The following is a 25,520-nucleotide window of genomic DNA, read 5'->3' on the forward strand; positions in this document are numbered from 1 at the left end:
ATGAGGATCCAATTCCTGTTGACTTCACAGGTTCCACCCAGTACCATAATGTTTACGAACGACCTTTCCCGGCATCTAATGGGAAGCATCAGTTTGTAATAACTAATTAGTTTTTGAATTTATTGCGTTGAAGCAGGCTTACAGACAGAGAGACAGACATGGGAGACTGTTTTATAATATGTAGTGATACACAATTGTATCGTTCACATGTTACATTAGTTAAGATTGAATAACAAAAGGAAGTTCGCCTTTAACAAGCTACCAGTAGAGAAGAGGATCCAATTAATGACTTCCCAGGTTACACCCAATACCATTCTGTTGTTTACGAACGACCTTTCCCGGCATCTAATGGAAAGCATCAGTTTGTAATTACTAATGAGTTGTTCAATTTATGGCGTTCAAGCAGGCTTACAGACAGAGAAACAGACGTGGGAGACTTTTGTTTTATAATATGTAGTGATACACAATTTTATCATTCACATGTTACATTAGTTAAGGTTGAATAACAAAAGGAAGTTCGTCTTTAACAAGCTACCAGTAGAGATGAGGATCCAATTCCTGTTGACTTCACAGGTTCCACCCAGTACAATAAAGTTTACGAACGACCTTCCCCGGCATCTAATCGGAAGCATCAGTTTGTGATATCTGATGAGTTTTTGAATTCATGGCGTTAAAGCAGGCTTACAGACAGAGAGACAGACATGGGAGACTGTTTTATAATATGTAGTGATACACAATTGTATCGTTCACATGTTACATTAGTTAAGATTGAATAACAAAAGGAAGTTCGTCTTTAACAAGCTACCAGTAGAAAAGAGGATCCAATTGATGACTTTCCAGGTTCCACCCAGAATCATACTGTTGTTGACGAACGACCTTCCCCTCCATCTAATGAGAAGCATCAGTTTGTAATGACTAATGAGTTTTTTTTAATTTATGGCGTTCAAGCAGGCTTACAGACAGAGAGACAGACTTGGGAGACTTGTTTTTATAATATGTAGTGATACACAATTTTATCGTTTACATGTTACATTAGTTAAGATTAAAAACAAAAGGAAGTTCGTCTTTAATAAGCTACCAGTTGAAAATGTTGTCGCTTCAGTAGTTTAGAAACGGTAAAAGCGATATATTTCATCGATAGTGCCATGGATGTATTTAATTTGACGTGATGAGACATCCGAGAATTAACTGACTCACGCAAAATAGACAAAGAAACATTTCTACGACGTCCGTCTGAGATACATAAGGCTTCGCTGACACAATAAAATCGAATTAATCGTGACCTTAGACCGACGGAAGGAAACAGAAAATTTAGTCTTTGTTCCAAGCGTATTTCGACTGTTTCGCTTAAGGTTTTTCGAACAATTTCTGCACGAAACGCGAACCAGAACGCGCTAAATATAGCGTTCAATTTTTCTCATTCGCGTTCGTGCTAATTATAGCAGAATTCATTGACTTCGGGTTAGTTTAGAAGATACGAAGTGGATGTAGAAGTAATTTTGCTGGAAGAGTTGAAGGATCGAATACTGGAATAACCCCTTTATCGAAGTGTCTTGGGAATAATAATCTAAAGGGTTTTTCAATAAGGGCGGGTAGATGTTGAAATGGAATAAATCAAGCTGTGTGTGAGGTATTAACAATTTTTTTTTATTTGAAAGGCGCGTGTGTGCCTATAAGTGTGGAATATGACATCATCGAAATGCCCGCCTCGGTGGCACGGATCCGAGTGGTCCAATTTTCAATGACTCTTCCGCATAGATCCGGCTGAATTTGAGCGATGGCCTGTGTTATGTTCACCTTTAGGGCATCGGTCGATTGTGGTTTATTTGCATAGACCTGCGACTTCAAGAAACCCCACAGGAAAAAGTCTAGCGGGGTCAAATCGCATGACCTTGGTGGCCAATTCACATCACCCCTGCGAGAGATAACCTTACCCTCAAATCGTTCATGCAAAATGTCAATCGTGGTGTTTGCTGTGTGGCACATAGCGCCGTCCTGCTGGAACCACATGTCGTCTAGGTCCATATGGTTCAATTTGGGCCATAAGAAATTAGTTATCATCGTTCTGTAGCGCTCGCTGTTGACGGTGACCGCCTCCCTAACGTCGTTTTCAAGAAAGTACGGATCAGTTACGGCGCCGGCCCAAAATCCACACCAAACGGTAACTTTTTGAGGATGCATTATCACCTGGTGAACCTCGCGTGGGTTGTTGTCGGCCCATATACGTCAATTTTGCTTGTTAACACGGCCAAAAAATGCGCCCCGTCACTAAAGATGATTTTTCGGACAAAATTGGGGTCCTCTTCCAAACGATTCGAAGCCCAGTCAGCGAACAAACGGCATTGTCTATGGTCATGAACTTTGAGCTCCTGGGTCAGTTGGATCTTGTACGAGTGTAGGCCCAAGTCCCGACGCAAAATTCGCCAAGTTGAAGTCTGCGAAAGGCCGAGTTTTTGTGTACGGCGAGGAATAGACTGCCTCGGGTTCTGCTGTACACTTTCACGGACCGCGGCGATGTTCTCGGCCGATCTTGCGTTCCTTGAACGTACGGGTGTTGGCTGTTGGATTGTTTACTGAACCAGTCGTCTCAAATTTGGCCACCAAACGTTGAAGCGTCGACTGTGAAGGGCCACCACGTCTACCGTAAAATGGGCGCAATGCGCGCAACGTTTGCGTTAACGAACACTCATTTTGATAATAAAGTTTTATCATTTGAACATGCTGTTCAATCGTGTAACTTGCCATGATGATTTGGCATAAACAACTGAATAATAAACAAAAGATTTGACAGATGTCACCAAAACAAAATGGCCGCCATGGGGCGCCAAAATCTACCCGCGCCAATTGAAAAATCCTTTATAATAATCTACATTCAATCATACTTCCTCCAACAGCAAAATTATTTCCTGCGGCGGGCGCCAAGAGCTCCGCTTCGAATAAAGGCAAGGAATCGGCTGCCCCTGCAGGAAAGCTCCCTCACTTGTGCACCTCCACGGAGGAAACCCCAATAAGCTTGAAGAAGCCGCGCAATGACAGTAAAGTCGCAGCACCTTCGAAAACCTTCGCGGAGGCCACCGTGAGACACCTCAAGGTTGCCAAAGAGAGTGTGTGTTCGGCGAGTCTTGGCCTACACCTGCCAATATGAAGGAGATGTCTCCTAGTGACCTGTCCACCTGCCTAGAGGACAGGATGGACGATGACCTAGGAGGACAACTCCTCAGGAGGATGTACAATGGGTCACATGTGGCCTAACTGCTGTAGGCCTACACTCTGTAGGCCCTCCCTACTCTACAGATACAGAAATACAGATAGAACATTTCAACTCTCCAACAGTAGAACCACAGCTCGAGAGCAGAAACTGCGAAAATAGTAGACCTGGCAACACTGAACAAGGCTCTCCTCTCGTGCGATTTCTTCTTCACCGGGGGCCTTATTTTCGAATCAGGTCAATTCTCACATCATGAGAAACTTCGGATCTCTCTCTCTCTGAATATGAAGTGCTTTTGTTATACTAACAGTAAATAGGCTATAGGAGTTCTAGATCAAAACCCCATGTATTTTCTTATGGAGGTTCATTCTGCAATTTTTGGTTCCTTTCAAGGTCACGCGTACGGCAGAGTCCAATCAGAGCGCTCCAAATTGTCACGTGACCCAGATGCATCGTCGCGAGTACACCACACTGGCGCCACCTATGAGTCACTAGCTGAACTATCTATTGGTTGAAGAAGGACACTGTGAACACTAATCCTAGCGCCACCTATGAGTCACAAGCTGAACTATCTATTGGTTGAAGAAGAACACTGTAAACACTAGACATATGGGTGTTGTCATGCGACGCAGTATGCGCAGTTGCCGTTTTATGATGTCTGTCAATACGGATCGGTGTCTGTGCAACTGTCAAATGTCAATGAGGGTGCAGGACGGTGTCTGTGAGGGGGAAACGTGTGACGTCATCGACGCAGGATGGAACGAATATAGTAGCGATTTAAGCGTGGAACTCCGCCCCTCGGCCCCCTCGGTACTTCACCTAACCTATCGGCCCCCTTGGTATTCCACCTAACCTATCAGCTCCCTCGCCCCCTTCAGTCACGTGATTTTAATTAAAAAAAGCTTATAGTTATGAGATTCGAACCTGGGTCGTCCGCGCCGTAGACATTGTCCTTAGCCTCTACACCATCGTAAGATATTGAAGTTAACTGCGAATGTTGGGTATTTACAGCGTTAGTTTTGTCGGGACCGAAATTGACTCATTCATTATACTTGACAGCATTTTTATTTTTGATTTCCATAGAATGTAATTGTCATTATCATATTGAAGATAGGAAAATATACTTAGATTTGGGAAATAATTAATATTTAATGTAAAGAGGTGCATGTGTGTGTAAGAGCGAGAGGCGCGTGTGACGTAATCGATGCACAAATTTACGGGGCTTTGCGTATATTGAGAGATTCATTATAATAAATTATCGTACAGAATTGTTTCATGTCCTGTTATCAGTAACCGCACAAAAATAAGCGCTCGATTCATCGATACAAAAGTATATGGAAAAAACAAAAGTTATAGAACACAGAGAGTCATCTATGAGTCACTAGCTGAACCATCTATTGGTTGAAGAAGGACACTGTAAACACTAGACTCATAAGACGGCATCTGTCAAATGTCAATACATGCCAGCATGGCAGGTTCGGCGTTGCCAGTTGTACAATAAATCAATGGTTATGTAGTAATGTAGCGTTGCCGGTTTTGGAACTACTCGATGAAAATTGGAAGCGTGAAAGTGATATATTAATAATAATGAATCAGATTAAAGAAAAAATATGATGACAACCTGCGATCCGTCATTGTATACGGGGTGTCTCAAAATACATCATTGAAAAATAAATATGAGGTCGAAGTGTACAGGGTGCGTCAAAATATATCATTTAAGGAAAAAAACATGTCGATTTGAAATATGATATTAATGTGTATACAGGGCGTTTCAAAATACATCATTTAAGAAAAAAAACATGTCGATTCAACAGAAGTCTAGCGTTCCAACATGTCGGAAGTCTCGTATCTTTGTTAACCAAGTTAGCATCATCAGGAGAAAGAGGAGATCCAAAAGTGTCGAGAGGTTGAGTTTAGTGAACTCAACGTGAGGGCGCGAATGGGGGAGCGAAGTATTCGACAATGACATTTCAAAATACGTGGTTTTCCGTGCGTTTTCGATCGTTTTTCGTGCGTTTACGATCGTTTTTCGTGCGTTTACGATCGTTTTTCGTGCGTTTTCGACCGTTTTCCGTGCGTTCATTCGTTACCGTTTCATCGTTATTGTCGTAACGGTTTTTCGTGTTTCAATATGACAGTCATTTATCACTTAACGCGTTTCGCTAACCAAGTTAGCATCATTAGGAAATGACTAACGTACATGCTTTGTCATATGAAGATTCATTTTGCGAATTTTCAGACTCTTGAACGGAATCTTGTGGAACACCCAACCTAACTTCCGTTACAGAGTAGTGTCGGTCAGCCAATCAGAATTAAAAGCTTGAAAGTGACGTAGTCAGCGTGATAGGTGGTGGCGTGTGTGATAATGAATGAGTTATTACGAAGAATAATAGCGCAACTGTCAGAAGGGCACTGAGTTGTATATTTACTAATAATGATCGGATCGTCGCATACGGCATGTCAAATGAAAGGATAAGAAATGGAGAATTCGTCGACAGAGAAAAAACAAATATGGCGTAATGAATATAATATCCAACGCCTAATGTGAAATAACATAGGAAGAATTGCAAATTCAACAAAAATCACTGAAAAAACTTGTAATTAAAAATTGTTGGGTTATGAACAACTATAAGTTTATTCCAATTGCAGAAGCTTGATTCAAAACGCAGAATTTATTGACAAAAAAATTAAAAAAATCATTGGATACTGAAACATATGATATATTTGGATTCCTTAGGGTGAGAAGGTTTCGAATCCATCAAAAAACGACCACTTCCGGTTTTCACTTCCGGTCCTCCGATTTCGATGATTTCAACATCAATGGATTCGTTTAGATGTCATGAAACATAATTAATCATTTGTCGAAGCCAAAAGGGCCTTATAACCTATTTTCATTATACTAGCAGCAACGGACCGATGTGGGTACTCATTTCAAATGATTTCATTTGTAGATTATGAAAAGTATAATATCGAGCATCTAATATGAAATAGCATAGAAAGAATTGCACATTTAAAGAAAATCATTAAACATATTTGAAATTAAAAGTTGTTGGGTTATGAACAACTACGAGTGTAATGTAATTGCAAAAGTTTGATTCAAAACACATAATTTGTTAACAAAAAAATGAAATAATCATCGTATACTGAAACATATGGTATTTTTGGATTCCTTAGGGTGAGAAGGTTTCGAATCCGTCAAAAACAGGTCACTTCCGGTTTTCACTTCCGGTCGTCCGATTCCGATGATTTTGACATCAATGGATTCCTTTAGATGTCAAAAAACATAGTTAATCATTTTACGAAGCCAAAAGGACCTCATAACCTATTTTCGCTATACTAGTCGCAACAGGTTGATGTGGGTACTCATTTCAAATGATTTAATGTGTAGACTATGAAAAATATAATATCGAGCGCCTAATGTGAAACAGCATAGGAAGAATTGCAAAGAGAATCATTGAAAAAACTTCCGATCGCCACGTACATCATGTCAAATGAAAGAAGAAAAATTGCAGAATTCATCGACAACGAAAAAATAAATATGGTGCAACATGTCAGAAGGGCACTAACCCACATCTTCATTAATGATAACTGAATCTCAACGTGCAGCAAATCAAATGAAAGGAAAACGAATGCAGAATTCATCAACAGAGAAAAAAAACCAAGACGATGCCAAGAGGGCACAAAGTTGTATCTTCACTAATAATAGTCGCATCATCACATGTAGCACTTCAAATAAAATGGGGAAAAAAGCAGAATTCATGTGTTTGTTGCGCTATTCAAATCCAAGGTGACATGGATCAATGTCAACGCTGAATATGCATATAACAAAGACTCTTTGATTTTCTTTTGTTTCATTTCAGAATATGTCATCACTAATTTTTATATTCAAACCCAAAGTGACATTGATCACTGTCAATGTCGAATCTACATCCGGAGATATGCAGTTCTCAAAGCGACGAAACAAAGGCTCTTTGTTTCATTTTAAAATATGTCATCACTTATTTTACTATAAATACGTCATGCATGGCGAAATGAGTTAGTTGCATCCGTTGAAAGTGATACCAGTGACAAGTGCACCGATTCTATTTGAAAGTAAGTGTTTTAGGTTTGACTCTTTCCTCAGATGAATTTATTCAAATGTAATTTAATTGAAAATTGGTGAGAATTGTTGAATCATTTGATTTCCAAAATTTTTTCGATATATATATATATATATATATATATATATATATATATATATATATATATATATATATATATATATATATATGTTGGATGATTTCAGTCAAATGTTTTACATGTCGTGGTTTGTTTGAGATAGTATTCGCATATATTGTGAATCAAAACATAAAGCTTTCATTTTTTATTTTTCACAGATGGATTTACAAAAGTTGAATGCAAGTTCGATCGTGAAGAGAAAGCCAAGTATCAAAGTAGCAGATTTGCCTGTGGAGATGCCGCAGAGGATATTCACTGCCAAAATCGTGAAAGGAAAATTTGGTGAGGCGGTCTTGTTAGATTTGGGAGATAAAGTATCATTTCTGCCCCACCGAGTGACGGAGGCGTATCGTCCTCACTTAGAAGAATTTTCATTAGGAAAATACGCTATTGTGTTCAAAGGGTTAATGGACATTGGGAAACCGAATCTTGTCGTTTCATTTGAAATTGTACGAAATTAAGGTTAGTACTGTTTCCAATTTTATAGGCAAAGAGTTTTTGGATGTATACAATATTTTTCATTCGGGTCAAAAATTCTTACTCACAGATATGATCCGCATAAAGTAGTGTTTTCATACAATATATTTCCTTCACTTAGTACGTGCAGAATATGTGTTTTTAAATTCTTTATTTTGAATGACACTTGATTTTTTATTTTCATTATAAGTGTAGCAATTACTTCATGAAAGACATTACCCTCTCTGTTGGCAAAAAATTTTTTTCAGTGTATGTTTTTATTGAAAATCGAATTTATTTCAGTGTATTTTTTTACTGAAAAATCGAATTTATTTCAGAATAATACATCAACGTGTGCAGTATCAGTCAGAGTCATCTCAACAACAACATTCAAAACCGTCATAGCAACCTTTCCAGAACGAGATTCAAATCTCAGCAGTTTCCATTTTTTTCAGTCTATAGTTGCACATTATGAGGCTAGAATTTGTCGATATTCAGTGATTTGTTGGACAAACTGCGTCTATTCAATATATATACAACCGTAGTGAATTTGGAAGACTTTGAAGATTCATCGTGGTGTGTTCCAAAATTCAAGAAAAACACGCCGTTCTGTATGGGTCATTTCAAAGGAAATTTGTTCAGCTGCAGTCTCAATAACGTTGATATTTTATATAAATGGCTTTATAATATACTACCAAAATAAATAAAATACATATCACACACATCTTTTTTTGAAAATGAAAACTTATCTTATGCAGGGAAAGTTGTCAAAAATATGCAATAACAAAAAATTATATACCAGATTTTATAGAGATGAAGAAACATCATATTGAAAGATACTAGGTTGACAAAAACAGGACATTTTAGAAATAAAGGAAATAAGTTTGTCTGTCATTTCAAATTCTGATTCGTTGGGTCGATATAACAAAAAGTGGCATTTTATATCTTGAATTTTATTCAGGACATTATTATAGATGATTGACATTTGTCATTAAATTTCAAGTGTGATATTTGGAAATTCATTTCGTATTGTAGTTTTTTCGAAATTCCCATTCAAAATAGCATCCTTTGATATAGATACCACCGGACGAGTCTATTATGTGTAGATAACCTGAGTTTCAATTGTTCGGAGTTCTGAGTTCTTGTACATATAAATATAACAAAGTAACGATACAGACAAATATGAAAAATCGTCATAAAATAATTCAAATCCATTCAAGTGAATACATGAATCGAAAGATATTTTAACCTCAACTTCGATATTCTGAAACAAAAACACACAGTATTCACAATTCCATCTTTCGTTATTCCAAGTTCATAGTCATCAAAATTGATACGATTATAATATATATAGGAATATAAAACTATCTTCAAATACAGTTGCATGAATGCACATCAAGCATTTTATCATAGTACGGTGACCGGGGCAAAGTTACAACTTCAGCATAATATGAATGTTTATAAATATTAGGGAAGGTCAAGATCATCAACAGGTATTAAGAAATTCATTCGGTGTCCAAAGCTTTCGGAATACAATGCAAATAATTTTCTTTATGACTATTCGTTCGATATTAAATATTATTACCTCAAAATATATCGAAATCATAACACGTTTGCGATTCATTTTTTCAGTTACATTTGAAAAGTGAGTTTCAGTTTGCAGAAATAATAGCCCACACATGTTGGAAATTTTGCCATAGTGTGGTGAAAATCGTATTGAAAATTCTACGAAATATAAGCGCATACATACAGAGTGAATCAATATTTGAAATATATCGTTTGGAACCCCCCATAACCCTTCTCTATCGAATTTTGGCAGAAATAATGCTGAGTCGTATTGTAGAGTTAACGTTCGAAATTGGGGAAAGTGAAGTATTCAACAGTTTTGCGTGCGACGGTTTTGCGTGCGTTTTCGAACAGTTTACGTGCATTTATTCGTTATCGTTTCGTCGTTATTGTCGTTTTTTTTTCTATTTCAATATGACAGTCATTTAACACTTAACGCGTTTCGCTTACCAAGTAAGCATCATCAGGAGATGAATAAAGTCCACGCTTTGTCGTATGAAGGTTCGTTTTGCGAATTTTCAGACTCCTGAACCGAACCATGAGGAACAATCAGCCTAACTTCTGGTACAGAGTGGTGTCGTAAGCCAATCAGACTGGAGAAATCAAATATCAGTAGAATGATTGTTCTAGATGAAATTGAACTGAAGAATGTGGGTCGAATAATAATAATAATAGCGATAAAACATTAAAACTCAACTTGTGTTACAGAGTGGTGTCGGTCAGCCAATCAGAATGGAGGAATCAAATATCGGTCTAATAATTGTGTTAGATGATATTGAACTGGGGAATGTGGGTCGAAAAATAATAATAATAATGATAAAATATTAAAACTTTGAAAGTGACGTAGTCAGCGTAGGAGGTGGTGGCGTGGTAGAAAATGTGTGAGGATTTGTGGAAATGAATGAGTTATTAGAAAAAAAAATGGAGCAACTGTCAGAAGGGCACTAAGTTGTATATCCGCTGATAATAATCAAATCTTCGCTTACAGCACGTCAAATGAAAGGACAAAAAATCCAGAATTCATTGACGAGAGAATACAAAGATGGCGCAACATGTCAGAAAGACATTAAGTCACAATTTCACTCATGATATTTGGATCTTAACGTGCAGCACATCAAATGAAAGAGAAACGAATGCAAAATGTTATCGATAAAGAAAAAACAAAGATGACGCAACATGTCAGGAAGGAACGAAGCCACATCTCCGTTAATGACAATTGAATCTCAACGTGCAGTACATTGACTGAAAAAGAACAAAAATGCAGAATTCATCGATAGAAAAAAAAAACAAAGATGGCGCAACATGTCAGAAGTGCACTAACCTGCTTCTTTGTTAATAAAAGTCGCATCGTCACGTGCAGCATATCAAAGAAAAAAACAAAAGAGGCAACCAAAAGGGTACTGAACCATATTTTCGTTAATAATAGTCGGATCGTCGCATTTGACATGATTCATTCACTCAAAACTGAAATGTTTAGAAGATACCAAAGGAGATCTTACGGTGACTATAAGTTCTGGTATGCTTTGTTAGGTATCGAATGATGCGTGCAATTTCTTTAATTCTAGCGACGTGATTATTCCAAGATATATTGGTGTCCATTTGAACCTCAAAAAAACTTATTGAAGCAGAAGGTTGAACCCCAAAAAATATCAGATATAGTACAACAAGTCAGTGAAGAGCGGCTTTTTTCTGCAGAAAAATGTTTGAATTTCTTCAAATTTTCCAAATATCTGTAACAGAAAGACAAAACTCAGCTGCGGAACGCTTCTATCTACTAAAGTTAAGTATGTGTCGGTAGTGTGTAACGAAGGTTTCCATTAAATTCACTGGTTGCGCCCTCTGGAGGATGTTTGTTGCGATACACCATAGATGACAATATTTATTGTTTATCATTTCGAATCCGTTGAATACAAGGGGTTTGGAAATAGAAAAAAACAACGTTTCAACGCTTTGTAGACGTGTTTGATGCTCTATGACCAACACCCGTTATCCATATTTTCATTATTATTCCGATTGTATGACCACCAAACATTCAATTTTATTGGGATTGAAGGGAGCTGATAGGTTAGGTGGAGTACCAAGGGGGCCGATAGGTTAGGTGGAGTACCAAGGGGGCCGCTGGATGGAACGAGTATCGTAGTGATTCAAGCGTGTAACTCCGCCCCTCGGCCCCCTTGGTACTCCACCTAACCTATCGGCCCCCTTGGTACTCCACCTAACCTATCAGCTCCCTTCAATCCCAATAAAATTGAATGTTTGGTGGTCATACAATCGGAATAATAATGAAAATATGGATAACGGGTGTTGGTCATAGAGCATCAAACACGTCTACAAAGCGTTGAAACGTTGTTTTTTTCTATTTCCAAACCCCTTGTATTCAACGGATTCGAAATGATAAACAATAAATATTGTCATCTATGGTGTATCGCAACAAACATCCTCCAGAGGGCGCAACCAGTGAATTTAATGGAAACCTTCGTTACACACTACCGACACATACTTAACTTTAGTAGATAGAAGCGTTCCGCAGCTGAGTTTTGTCTTTCTGTTACAGATATTTGGAAAATTTGAAGAAATTCAAACATTTTTCTGCAGAAAAAAGCCGCTCTTCACTGACTTGTTGTACTATATCTGATATTTTTTGGGGTTCAACCTTCTGCTTCAATAAGTTTTTTGAGGTTCAAATGGACACCAATATATCTTGGAATAATCACGTCGCTAGAATTAAAGAAATTGCACGCATCATTCGATACCTAACAAAGCATACCAGAACTTATAGTCACCGTAAGATCTCCTTTGGTATCTTCTAAACATTTCAGTTTTGAGTGAATGAATCATGTCAAATGCGACGATCCGACTATTATTAACGAAAATATGGTTCAGTACCCTTTTGGTTGCCTCTTTTGTTTTTTTCTTTGATATGCTGCACGTGACGATGCGACTTTTATTAACAAAGAAGCAGGTTAGTGCACTTCTGACATGTTGCGCCATCTTTGTTTTTTTTTTCTATCGATGAATTCTGCATTTTTGTTCTTTTTCAGTCAATGTACTGCACGTTGAGATTCAATTGTCATTAACGGAGATGTGGCTTCGTTCCTTCCTGACATGTTGCGTCATCTTTGTTTTTTCTTTATCGATAACATTTTGCATTCGTTTCTCTTTCATTTGATGTGCTGCACGTTAAGATCCAAATATCATGAGTGAAATTGTGACTTAATGTCTTTCTGACATGTTGCGCCATCTTTGTATTCTCTCGTCAATGAATTCTGGATTTTTTGTCCTTTCATTTGACGTGCTGTAAGCGAAGATTTGATTATTATCAGCGGATATACAACTTAGTGCCCTTCTGACAGTTGCTCCATTTTTTTTTCTAATAACTCATTCATTTCCACAAATCCTCACACATTTTCTACCACGCCACCACCTCCTACGCTGACTACGTCACTTTCAAAGTTTTAATATTTTATCATTATTATTATTATTTTTCGACCCACATTCCCCAGTTCAATATCATCTAACACAATTATTAGACCGATATTTGATTCCTCCATTCTGATTGGCTGACCGACACCACTCTGTAACACAAGTTGAGTTTTAATGTTTTATCGCTATTATTATTATTATTCGACCCACATTCTTCAGTTCAATTTCATCTAGAACAATCATTCTACTGATATTTGATTTCTCCAGTCTGATTGGCTTACGACACCACTCTGTACCAGAAGTTAGGCTGATTGTTCCTCATGGTTCGGTTCAGGAGTCTGAAAATTCGCAAAACGAACCTTCATACGACAAAGCGTGGACTTTATTCATCTCCTGATGATGCTTACTTGGTAAGCGAAACGCGTTAAGTGTTAAATGACTGTCATATTGAAATAGAAAAAAAAAACGACAATAACGACGAAACGATAACGAATAAATGCACGTAAACTGTTCGAAAACGCACGCAAAACCGTCGCACGCAAAACTGTTGAATACTTCACTTTCCCCAATTTCGAACGTTAACTCTACAATACGACTCAGCATTATTTCTGCCAAAATTCGATAGAGAAGGGTTATGGGGGGTTCCAAACGATATATTTCAAATATTGATTCACTCTGTATGTATGCGCTTATATTTCGTAGAATTTTCAATACGATTTTCACCACACTATGGCAAAATTTCCAACATGTGTGGGCTATTATTTCTGCAAACTGAAACTCACTTTTCAAATGTAACTGAAAAAATGAATCGCAAACGTGTTATGATTTCGATATATTTTGAGGTAATAATATTTAATATCGAACGAATAGTCATAAAGAAAATTATTTGCATTGTATTCCGAAAGCTTTGGACACCGAATGAATTTCTTAATACCTGTTGATGATCTTGACCTTCCCTAATATTTATAAACATTCATATTATGCTGAAGTTGTAACTTTGCCCCGGTCACCGTACTATGATAAAATGCTTGATGTGCATTCATGCAACTGTATTTGAAGATAGTTTTATATTCCTATATATATTATAATCGTATCAATTTTGATGACTATGAACTTGGAATAACGAAAGATGGAATTGTGAATACTGTGTGTTTTTGTTTCAGAATATCGAAGTTGAGGTTAAAATATCTTTCGATTCATGTATTCACTTGAATGGATTTGAATTATTTTATGACGATTTTTCATATTTGTCTGTATCGTTACTTTGTTATATTTATATGTACAAGAACTCAGAACTCCGAACAATTGAAACTCAGGTTATCTACACATAATAGACTCGTCCGGTGGTATCTATATCAAAGGATGCTATTTTGAATGGGAATTTCGAAAAAACTACAATACGAAATGAATTTCCAAATATCACACTTGAAATTTAATGACAAATGTCAATCATCTATAATAATGTCCTGAATAAAATTCAAGATATAAAATGCCATTTTTGTTATATCGACCCAACGAATCAGAATTTGAAATGACAGACAAACTTATTTCCTTTATTTCTAAAATGTCCTGTTTTTGTCAACCTAGTATCTTTCAATATGATGTTTCTTCATCTCTATAAAATCTGGTATATAATTTTTTGTTATTGCATATTTTTGACAACTTTCCCTGCATAAGATAAGTTTTCATTTTCAAAAAAAGATGTGTGTGATATGTATTTTATTTATTTTGGTAGTATATTATAAAGCCATTTATATAAAATATCAACGTTATTGAGACTGCAGCTGAACAAATTTCCTTTGAAATGACCCATACAGAACGGCGTGTTTTTCTTGAATTTTGGAACACACCACGATGAATCTTCAAAGTCTTCCAAATTCACTACGGTTGTATATATATTGAATAGACGCAGTTTGTCCAACAAATCACTGAATATCGACAAATTCTAGCCTCATAATGTGCAACTATAGACTGAAAAAAATGGAAACTGCTGAGATTTGAATCTCGTTCTGGAAAGGTTGCTATGACGGTTTTGAATGTTGTTGTTGAGATGACTCTGACTGATACTGCACACGTTGATGTATTATTCTGAAATAAATTCGATTTTTCAGTAAAAAAATACACTGAAATAAATTCGATTTTTCAATAAAAACATACACTGAAAAAAATTTTTTGCCAACAGAGAGGGTAATGTCTTTCATGAAGTAATTGCTACACTTATAATGAAAATAAAAAATCAAGTGTCATTCAAAATAAAGAATTTAAAACACATATTCTGCACGTACTAAGTGAAGGAAATATATTGTATGAAAACACTACTTTATGCGGATCATATCTGTGAGTAAGAATTTTTGACCCGAATGAAAAATATTGTATACATCCAAAAACTCTTTGCCTATAAAATTGGAAACAGTACTAACCTTAATTTCGTACAATTTCAAATGAAACGACAAGATTCGGTTTCCCAATGTCCATTAACCCTTTGAACACAATAGCGTATTTTCCTAATGAAAATTCTTCTAAGTGAGGACGATACGCCTCCGTCACTCGGTGGGGCAGAAATGATACTTTATCTCCCAAATCTAACAAGACCGCCTCACCAAATTTTCCTTTCACGATTTTGGCAGTGAATATCCTCTGCGGCATCTCCACAGGCAAATCTGCTACTTTGATACTTGGCTTTCTCTTCACGATCGAACTTGCATTCAACTTTTGTAAATCCATCTGTGAAAAATAAAAAATGAAAGCTTTATGTTTTGATTCACAATATATGCGAATACTATCTCAAACAAACCACGACATGTAAAACATTTGACTGAAATCATCCAACATATTATATATATATATATATATATATATATATATATATATATATATATATATATATATATATATATATATATATATATATATATATATCGAAAAAAATTTTGGAAATCAAATGATTCAACAATTCTCACCAATTTTCAATTAAATTACATTTGAATAAATTCATCTGAGGAAAGAGTCAAACCTAAAACACTTACTTTCAAATAGAATCGGTGCACTTGTCACTGGTATCACTTTCAACGGATGCAACTAACTCATTTCGCCATGCATGACGTATTTATAGTAAAATAAGTGATGACATATTTTAAAATGAAACAAAGAGCCTTTGTTTCGTCGCTTTGAGAACTGCATATCTCCGGATGTAGATTCGACATTGACAGTGATCAATGTCACTTTGGGTTTGAATATAAAAATTAGTGATGACATATTCTGAAATGAAACAAAAGAAAATCAAAGAGTCTTTGTTATATGCATATTCAGCGTTGACATTGATCCATGTCACCTTGGATTTGAATAGCGCAACAAACACATGAATTCTGCTTTTTTCCCCATTTTATTTGAAGTGCTACATGTGATGATGCGACTATTATTAGTGAAGATACAACTTTGTGCCCTCTTGGCATCGTCTTGGTTTTTTTTCTCTGTTGATGAATTCTGCATTCGTTTTCCTTTCATTTGATTTGCTGCACGTTGAGATTCAGTTATCATTAATGAAGATGTGGGTTAGTGCCCTTCTGACATGTTGCACCATATTTATTTTTTCGTTGTCGATGAATTCTGCAATTTTTCTTCTTTCATTTGACATGATGTACGTGGCGATCGGAAGTTTTTTCAATGATTCTCTTTGCAATTCTTCCTATGCTGTTTCACATTAGGCGCTCGATATTATATTTTTCATAGTCTACACATTAAATCATTTGAAATGAGTACCCACATCGACCTGTTGCGACTAGTATAGCGAAAATAGGTTATGAGGTCCTTTTGGCTTCGTAAAATGATTAACTATGTTTTTTGACATCTAAAGGAATCCATTGATGTCAAAATCATCGGAATCGGACGACCGGAAGTGAAAACCGGAAGTGACCTGTTTTTGACGGATTCGAAACCTTCTCACCCTAAGGAATCCAAAAATACCATATGTTTCAGTATACGATGATTATTTCATTTTTTTGTTAACAAATTATGTGTTTTGAATCAAACTTTTGCAATTACATTACACTCGTAGTTGTTCATAACCCAACAACTTTTAATTTCAAATATGTTTAATGATTTTCTTTAAATGTGCAATTCTTTCTATGCTATTTCATATTAGATGCTCGATATTATACTTTTCATAATCTACAAATGAAATCATTTGAAATGAGTACCCACATCGGTCCGTTGCTGCTAGTATAATGAAAATAGGTTATAAGGCCCTTTTGGCTTCGACAAATGATTAATTATGTTTCATGACATCTAAACGAATCCATTGATGTTGAAATCATCGAAATCGGAGGACCGGAAGTGAAAACCGGAAGTGGTCGTTTTTTGATGGATTCGAAACCTTCTCACCCTAAGGAATCCAAATATATCATATGTTTCAGTATCCAATGATTTTTTTAATTTTTTTGTCAATAAATTCTGCGTTTTGAATCAAGCTTCTGCAATTGGAATAAACTTATAGTTGTTCATAACCCAACAATTTTTAATTACAAGTTTTTTCAGTGATTTTTGTTGAATTTGCAATTCTTCCTATGTTATTTCACATTAGGCGTTGGATATTATATTCATTACGCCATATTTGTTTTTTCTCTGTCGACGAATTCTCCATTTCTTATCCTTTCATTTGACATGCCGTATGCGACGATCCGATCATTATTAGTAAATATACAACTCAGTGCCCTTCTGACAGTTGCGCTATTATTCTTCGTAATAACTCATTCATTATCACACACGCCACCACCTATCACGCTGACTACGTCACTTTCAAGCTTTTAATTCTGATTGGCTGACCGACACTACTCTGTAACGGAAGTTAGGTTGGGTGTTCCACAAGATTCCGTTCAAGAGTCTGAAAATTCGCAAAATGAATCTTCATATGACAAAGCATGTACGTTAGTCATTTCCTAATGATGCTAACTTGGTTAGCGAAACGCGTTAAGTGATAAATGACTGTCATATTGAAACACGAAAAACCGTTACGACAATAACGATGAAACGGTAACGAATGAACGCACGGAAAACGGTCGAAAACGCACGAAAAACGATCGTAAACGCACGAAAAACGATCGTAAACGCACGAAAAACGATCGAAAACGCACGGAAAACCACGTATTTTGAAATGTCATTGTCGAATACTTCGCTCCCCCATTCGCGCCCTCACGTTGAGTTCACTAAACTCAACCTCTCGACACTTTTGGATCTCCTCTTTCTCCTGATGATGCTAACTTGGTTAACAAAGATACGAGACTTCCGACATGTTGGAACGCTAGACTTCTGTTGAATCGACATGTTTTTTTTCTTAAATGATGTATTTTGAAACGCCCTGTATACACATTAATATCATATTTCAAATCGACATGTTTTTTTCCTTAAATGATATATTTTGACGCACCCTGTACACTTCGACCTCATATTTATTTTTCAATGATGTATTTTGAGACACCCCGTATACAATGACGGATCGCAGGTTGTCATATTTTTTCTTTAATCTGATTCATTATTATTAATATATCACTTTCACGCTTCCAATTTTCATCGAGTAGTTCCAAAACCGGCAACGCTACATTACTACATAACCATTGATTTATTGTACAACTGGCAACGCCGAACCTGCCATGCTGGCATGTATTGACATTTGACAGATGCCGTCTTATGAGTCTAGTGTTTACAGTGTCCTTCTTCAACCAATAGATGGTTCAGCTAGTGACTCATAGATGACTCTCTGTGTTCTATAACTTTTGTTTTTTCCATATACTTTTGTATCGATGAATCGAGCGCTTATTTTTGTGCGGTTACTGATAACAGGACATGAAACAATTCTGTACGATAATTTATTATAATGAATCTCTCAATATACGCAAAGCCCCGTAAATTTGTGCATCGATTACGTCACACGCGCCTCTCGCTCTTACACACACATGCACCTCTTTACATTAAATATTAATTATTTCCCAAATCTAAGTATATTTTCCTATCTTCAATATGATAATGACAATTACATTCTATGGAAATCAAAAATAAAAATGCTGTCAAGTATAATGAATGAGTCAATTTCGGTCCCGACAAAACTAACGCTGTAAATACCCAACATTCGCAGTTAACTTCAATATCTTACGATGGTGTAGAGGCTAAGGACAATGTCTACGGCGCGGACGACCCAGGTTCGAATCTCATAACTATAAGCTTTTTTTAATTAAAATCACGTGACTGAAGGGGCCGAGGGAGCTGATAGGTTAGGTGGAATACCAAGGGGGCCGATAGGTTAGGTGAAGTACCGAGGGGGCCGAGGGGCGGAGTTCCACGCTTAAATCGCTACTATATTCGTTCCATCCTGCGTCGATGACGTCACACGTTTCCCCCTCACAGACACCGTCCTGCACCCTCATTGACATTTGACAGTTGCACAGACACCGATCCGTATTGACAGACATCATAAAACCGGCAACTGCGCATACTGCGTCGCATGACAACACCCATATGTCTAGTGTTTACAGTGTTCTTCTTCAACCAATAGATAGTTCAGCTTGTGACTCATAGGTGGCGCTAGGATTAGTGTTCACAGTGTCCTTCTTCAACCAATAGATAGTTCAGCTAGTGACTCATAGGTGGCGCCAGTGTGGTGTACTCGCGACGATGCATCTGGGTCACGTGACAATTTGGAGCGCTCTGATTGGACTCTGCCGTACGCGTGACCTTGAAAGGAACCAAAAATTGCAGAATGAACCTCCATAAGAAAATACATGGGGTTTTGATCTAGAACTCCTATAGCCTATTTACTACTAACAGAAAAGCTCTGTAACAGTTTCCATAAATAAAAATTCAGAACAAAAAAATCATGATTCGTAGTTGGGGGTGATGACATTAATTTTTCTTAGTTGTTCAGTTCGAATATTAAAGTTGTAGATGAAACGAGGAATAAGAATGAGGTTATGTTAACAAAGGAAATTTCAGATCTACACACAACACAAATCCAAAATTTCATTGGTACGTAAATGCCAATTGAAAATTCTAGATAGTCCCACCTCCAATGGAAGTTCAGTGAACGAAAACAATAACTGCACATGATCGAACTGTACCGAATTCTGAACCAAAACGAACCTTTAAATTTCTTCTTCGTCTGCAGTGGATTGATTTCGCAATATACCGCAGCCTAATTGTATTACGGCTTCATTGTATTACGATTTTCTCGCTCACGGTATTTAATAACATTGTGATCGATATTGCTGACTTTATGACAATTATTTATGCTCACACAATCACAAATGTCATAATTTCAATTGCCTTTGCAAGCACCTAATAACCTAATAAACGGAGCGTCGTCAATTCGTTTAATCTTTAATTTCTTTTGTATTCAGTGCAGGAAATAAAACAAATATTGGTCATATCTTGTGTGCTCTATTATTTGGATATACCTAGTTTACAATTGCTACAAAAATTCCTAAGAATATATATCAATTATAATTCCTTCTTGTGTTGTCTTTCTTTTTTAGTCAGAATGAGGTCCTTTTTTAAGAGCATATTCTCGATATTTCAAAACTCTTCAATGAATTACTAATTTGTTTCCCTTCTAGTGATCACAGCATACATATATACAATACGGCAAAAGGTCAGATGTGGATTTTTACAAATCGTCAAAATATGTCGCTTGCAAAACATACACCTGGAACTCACGCCTACGACAAAACATAACTTTGTCTCCTTTATTTGGCATGATTCATCCAAAACTTTTGTTTTACTTTATACACGTGCAAAACATTCAGTAATCGGGTCAAACTTCACGGAAAGTGTTAATCACTTTGTAATATATTTAACAGACATACCTATATTTCTGAACAACCGTTACGACACGCTGAAATCACTCGGCAAAATCCTGGCTTTCCAGTGAAAATTGTAAATAAACCGAACTTGTCTTTACACGCTTGAAAGGTTGGTCGACTTAAAAAATTGATTTAATATATTTGAAACAGCAAAGCAATTTCACTTATTTTAGTATTACAGTTAGATACAGTGGATTGAATACTAAAACTTTTGTTGAAATTACTAATTATTATTCATTCATATTTTGTTTCATATTGGACATTGTCTTGGGTTAATATTTCCATCATTGTTTTTACTGAAAATTTAAAGTTTTCTCAAAAGTCGATAAAACAAACAGGCCTACCCAGGCCAGAAACTGAATCTCATCTCGCTAGTTTTTCTACGAAAGCAAAGATAAGAGGTAAAAAATCAAATACGACAGATGCTTCTCCATTTGAGACGAGGTTGGACGTATAAATTACCTGCTCGAAGCAAACTGGGGCCGAATAACCAGTTAGTTTTATAATACTCTTTCTGTTTCAAAGCTATTTTGAAACGTTAGTTGAAAGTTATGTCGCAAGGTCCTAAACCCGAACAACCAGTGTTGTCCGACGAGATTTTTAAAAACTCCTAAACAGACAAAAAGAGACTGGAAGCGATCGGCAACCTTTACATTGCTTAGGTCTTTCTTACAAGCTCTCTTTTATCAGTAAGAAATTGCATTAGAAACACCATAAAGAAATGTCAAATGTCACTGCCGGTGCACATTTTCGACTGTTGATATGCAGAGTTCTTCAATTAATCACCACACAATATTTGTAAGACGTCAGCCTTTGTTGTATTCAGGTCAAGCACGGTCGAATGGTTCCATATTTTAATCTTTCATTTAGTCCCCAGATACCAAGTTTCTTTAGTCTGTATGTACGATAGGTTGCCTTTTATGTTTCGGGATTTGGCAACCCTAGTGTTGAAATCTGGCAACTGACAGCTCTATCGTAAAGTTGGACATTTTTGAGCTTATACGTACTCAGAAAGTTTTGACATACACGCGCTATTTACTAATTAAAGTGAATTAAAAGATTCATCATCGGACCAAAACTGGAATTAAATCGTGAACATTTTCGTGCGATTATTTTTCACACCTTTCGACGTGGATTAAGTCAGCAACAGTGCATGGATGAACTTAATTCAATTTTGGCGATGAAGCTCCATTCAGGACCAGTATTTATCGATGGTATGGTGAATTCAATCGTGGTCGTAGTTCACTCTTAAGACTTTCGTAAAGGTCGTCCAAAATCAATTGTTGTTCGGAAAACCGTTGATGCTGTGCGCGAACTGATATTGCAAGATCGTCATGTGACCAATCGTGAGATTGAGACAACCTTAGGCATTAGTGGGACAAGCATACATTCAATATTTCATAAACATTTGACTGCCAAAAAAAATTTGTTCGCGTTGGATCCCACACAATTTGTCAATCGCTCAAAAAAGGCTCGTGTCGATTGGTCGAAGGAAATGCTCAAAAAATACGATTGCGGTGCTTCGAAACACGTCTATGACATCGTTACAGGTGATGAATCGTGGATCTACGCGTATGAGCTCGAAAGTAAACAGCAGCAGTCGACTGTCGACCAAATCCAACAAAAGTTGTTCGCGGACGAAGCACTTCCAAGCAAATGGTCGCCTGTTTTTTCGGAAAAACTGGACATGTCGCAACCGTACCACTAGAACAACGAAGAACAGTCAATTCCGAATGGTACACAACTATTTGTTTGCCAGTTGTCTTCCAAGAAATCAGGAAAACCAACCGCCAAAGACGGATCACTCTTCACCACGATAATGCGAGCTTTCATACTTCGGCTCAAACAACTGCATTTTTGAACACCCAAAACATCGATTTGATGAGTCATCCGCCGTATAGTCCTGACTTGGCACCGAATGACTTCTTTTTATTCCCTCACGTAAAAAACAAACTGAGAGGTCAACGTTTCTCGACACCTGAAGAAGCGGCTGCTGCATGTTTTGGAGATACCTCAATCAGAGTGGCAAAAGTGGTTCGACAATTGGTCAAACGCATACAAAAGTGTATAGATCTTCATGGGGAATATTTTGAAAAACAATAAGTTTTCGTTGATTAATATTTGTTTTTGTTCTGTAATCCCGAAATATAAAAGGCAACCTCGTAACTGTACTATGCCAGAGAATCATCATCAGCGAAGTGAATTTTCCTTTCATACCTATAGAAGTCAAATATAAAAAAAAGATGTACAATAGAAACAGAATTGTTCCAAGAACTGATTCTTGTGGTACAACAGCAATGGCGATAGAGATGTCAGATTTTCACTGAATGTATTCATCTGGTCAAAGTTCTTTGAAGGTCAACGTTTCGCCATCATCTCAGCTGGCATTATTAAGAAATGGTAATGCTCCTGCTTAGCGACTTACCCCTCATTAAATTTTTTATTACATATAAAAATCACACTAGTTACCATTTGAAAGATTGGTCACAAGTCACAAGTAACCCGAATTGGTCCATCCAGTTCTAAAGAGAAACTAGTAAGTACTCTCCTGTATTCATCCCGCCAAAGTGAAATAAATTTGAGCTTTTATTTTCTGGAGGTGACTTGTGAAGAATAACCTAATGAAAATGGAAGCTGAAATTGCTTTCAGTTAGTCGGGATGACTAACGACAGACCGGTTTCAGAGTACTAGCCCCTTACACAGGTGTCTGATGGTTTCACTTCAACAATACACCTCTCTTCAACATATATTTATTATTCTGATTCCCACCCCGAATTATGTGCTTGTGAAATTGCTTCAGGACTCTGTCTGCAGGTGGGAGAGTGGCTTATGCTGCCGAATCAACTACAAGCAGAGCTTATGAATAGTTGGAAGGGATTTTGTTTGTTCGGGATCCTCAAGCAGTTCATTCCGTCTGAACTGACCTGCCCGGCATTGACAACGAGCTAGTATTTCAAAACCGGATTATTTAGACAGATATCGCAATAGGTGACGAATGGTAGCAAAGGCGTCATCTAATGACATTTCGTATCATCACCGGGTGACAGCAATTGAGTGGGTGAGTTTCTGAGAACAGATGGTTACTTGGCAATCATCATCAAAAAAGCACGCTATTGGACCTCGCAACTTGTACCAACACAAACGCCTAAGAAATTGCTATCAGTTTTACGTCAACCGCTGACGATACTTAACGCCAATCGAGAACGCCTCGTGCAACTCAAGCGGTAAGTCAGCTGTCAACTTTCGATGCGTTCACAAATTCTTGAAAATTGTTATTGACATTATCCACACACCCCCTCATTCCTCATTGAAAGGGCGTAACAAAAGTTGTTATAATTTGGTTTTGAAGCCAGAAATCAAACCCGAGAACACCAAATAACGCAAACCCTTCCTCAATCCACACGCATGATTTACATGCATCAAAGATTATTTTTCGAGGCGTGTATTCGCGTCACAGAAATCAAACCGCACCTCCTTTAATTGCTAAATTATGCATCCAGTAACGAACGTTATTATTCAACCTCTTCCTTCTCCTCCCTCTCACTAAACGGCATCCCCTCAGGAGCTTCCCACACTACCGGCCGGGTCACTCGATCAAGTGGCCGGAAGTTCGATAAAAAAGGGCACCGTCGCTTTTCTCGAGAGTTCGCAGGCCTGGGAAGGAAGTGCGATCATCTGTTTCAATTGTATACGGTGTCGATATTAAAATAGACGTCAGCAATAAGAGCAATATTGACTTCAGTTTATTATTACCCAGTAAGATTGGTTCGTTTGTTTTCCTGTTACTCATTCGACTATATCGGATAAGAATTCTGTTTGGAACAAATGTACATTTTCTATGTTGGCTACCCTATGTATGCCATTAGTGTCAGATGTCATGTGCAGTTGATGTTTGATTGCCCATTTTTTCCATGCGAAACTTCAATTTGAATAAACCTGTAAGAAGTAGATTATGAAATATATAAGTCAAACCGAACGATATCGGAACTCTGGCAAAAATAATACGTTTGATACAAACAAGCAAAAAAACATCGAAGCCAAAAAGAAAACAAAATTGACGAAATACTCCCCGCATCCCTCTTCGAACTTGCGTTACCCTTCACCCCTAGTCGAGCGCCAAAGGCACACTCCCGCACACTCGCCATCGATCGGAAGCGCACCCTCGTGACGTCACGGGAACGGCGTCGCATAGCCTACTGTTCGGGAAGTCTTCCTCTCTCCCTACCGGGAAAGCCAGCTATTAGTCCGGTGAAAATTGTCACAGCGATTTACAATAATTCGCATAATGCTGAAAATTGGTACACGTCTCAGGTACACTGTTATAAATAAAATATATAAGATCTCCAACGATCCCACGGGTGGTAAAACATTGATTGAATGTCAAAGGGGACCGGGTGACCGAAAGATTTGGAGCATACAGCTCATGTTAAGCTCTCTGAAGTTCAGAAATAGGTTCGCCTGGTTATCTTCGGTGCCATCTGAACGATACCGACAGTGAATATGGAAATAATGCTAGACCTGCTTTCCCTCCACATCCCATATTGTGGAGGTGTTTCCTTAGTTGACAGGGGCCAGTCAGAAATCCTACTGTTAAGCGTAGATTTTTCCTGATCATCGCCAGATATTTCTTCGGCGCCAGCTTCCCAGGGTCACCAAGGGTGATCGTAGCAAGATTGCATCCTTTAATTTCATCTCATCTCTTTAGGGATTGAGCATGGGTGTGACGTTTGGCTAATTCCGCAATTGTCGAAGTCATCAGGGTCGTAGGTGCCACTAGGTACTAAAATTCTTAATCCAGCCG

General features: G+C 37.4%; 1 protein-coding gene and 2 long non-coding RNA genes across 9 annotated transcripts in view; 1 reads left to right on the forward strand and 2 right to left on the reverse strand.

Moving 5' to 3' along the window:
• The window catches only part of nmo (serine/threonine-protein kinase nemo), a 196,389-nt gene that overhangs the window by 151,236 nt on the left and 19,633 nt on the right, over positions 1-25,520 (reverse strand). The window lies entirely within an intron of this gene.
• LOC141482380 (uncharacterized) lies at positions 6,722-8,604 on the forward strand. 2 transcript variants are annotated; one of them, XR_012465489.1, is made up of 3 exons: positions 6,722-7,300; positions 7,585-7,888; positions 8,221-8,604. It is a non-coding gene; the product is annotated as an uncharacterized lncRNA (long non-coding RNA). The 2 variants fall into 2 exon arrangements; XR_012465488.1 differs by lacking the exon at positions 6,722-7,300 and having other exon boundaries at positions 7,450-7,888.
• Positions 14,576-16,481, reverse strand: LOC141482381 (uncharacterized). 2 transcript variants are annotated; one of them, XR_012465491.1, is made up of 3 exons: positions 15,898-16,481; positions 15,292-15,595; positions 14,576-14,959 (listed from the first exon to the last, which is right to left on the reverse strand). It is a non-coding gene; the product is annotated as an uncharacterized lncRNA (long non-coding RNA). The 2 variants fall into 2 exon arrangements; XR_012465490.1 differs by lacking the exon at positions 15,898-16,481 and having other exon boundaries at positions 15,292-15,695.

Source organism: Leptinotarsa decemlineata, unplaced genomic scaffold (genome assembly GCF_025532065.1).
Source record: "Leptinotarsa decemlineata unplaced genomic scaffold, Ldec_3_MD MMD2_tig00001064_RagTag_RagTag, whole genome shotgun sequence".
NCBI lineage: Eukaryota > Metazoa > Arthropoda > Insecta > Coleoptera > Chrysomelidae > Leptinotarsa > Leptinotarsa decemlineata.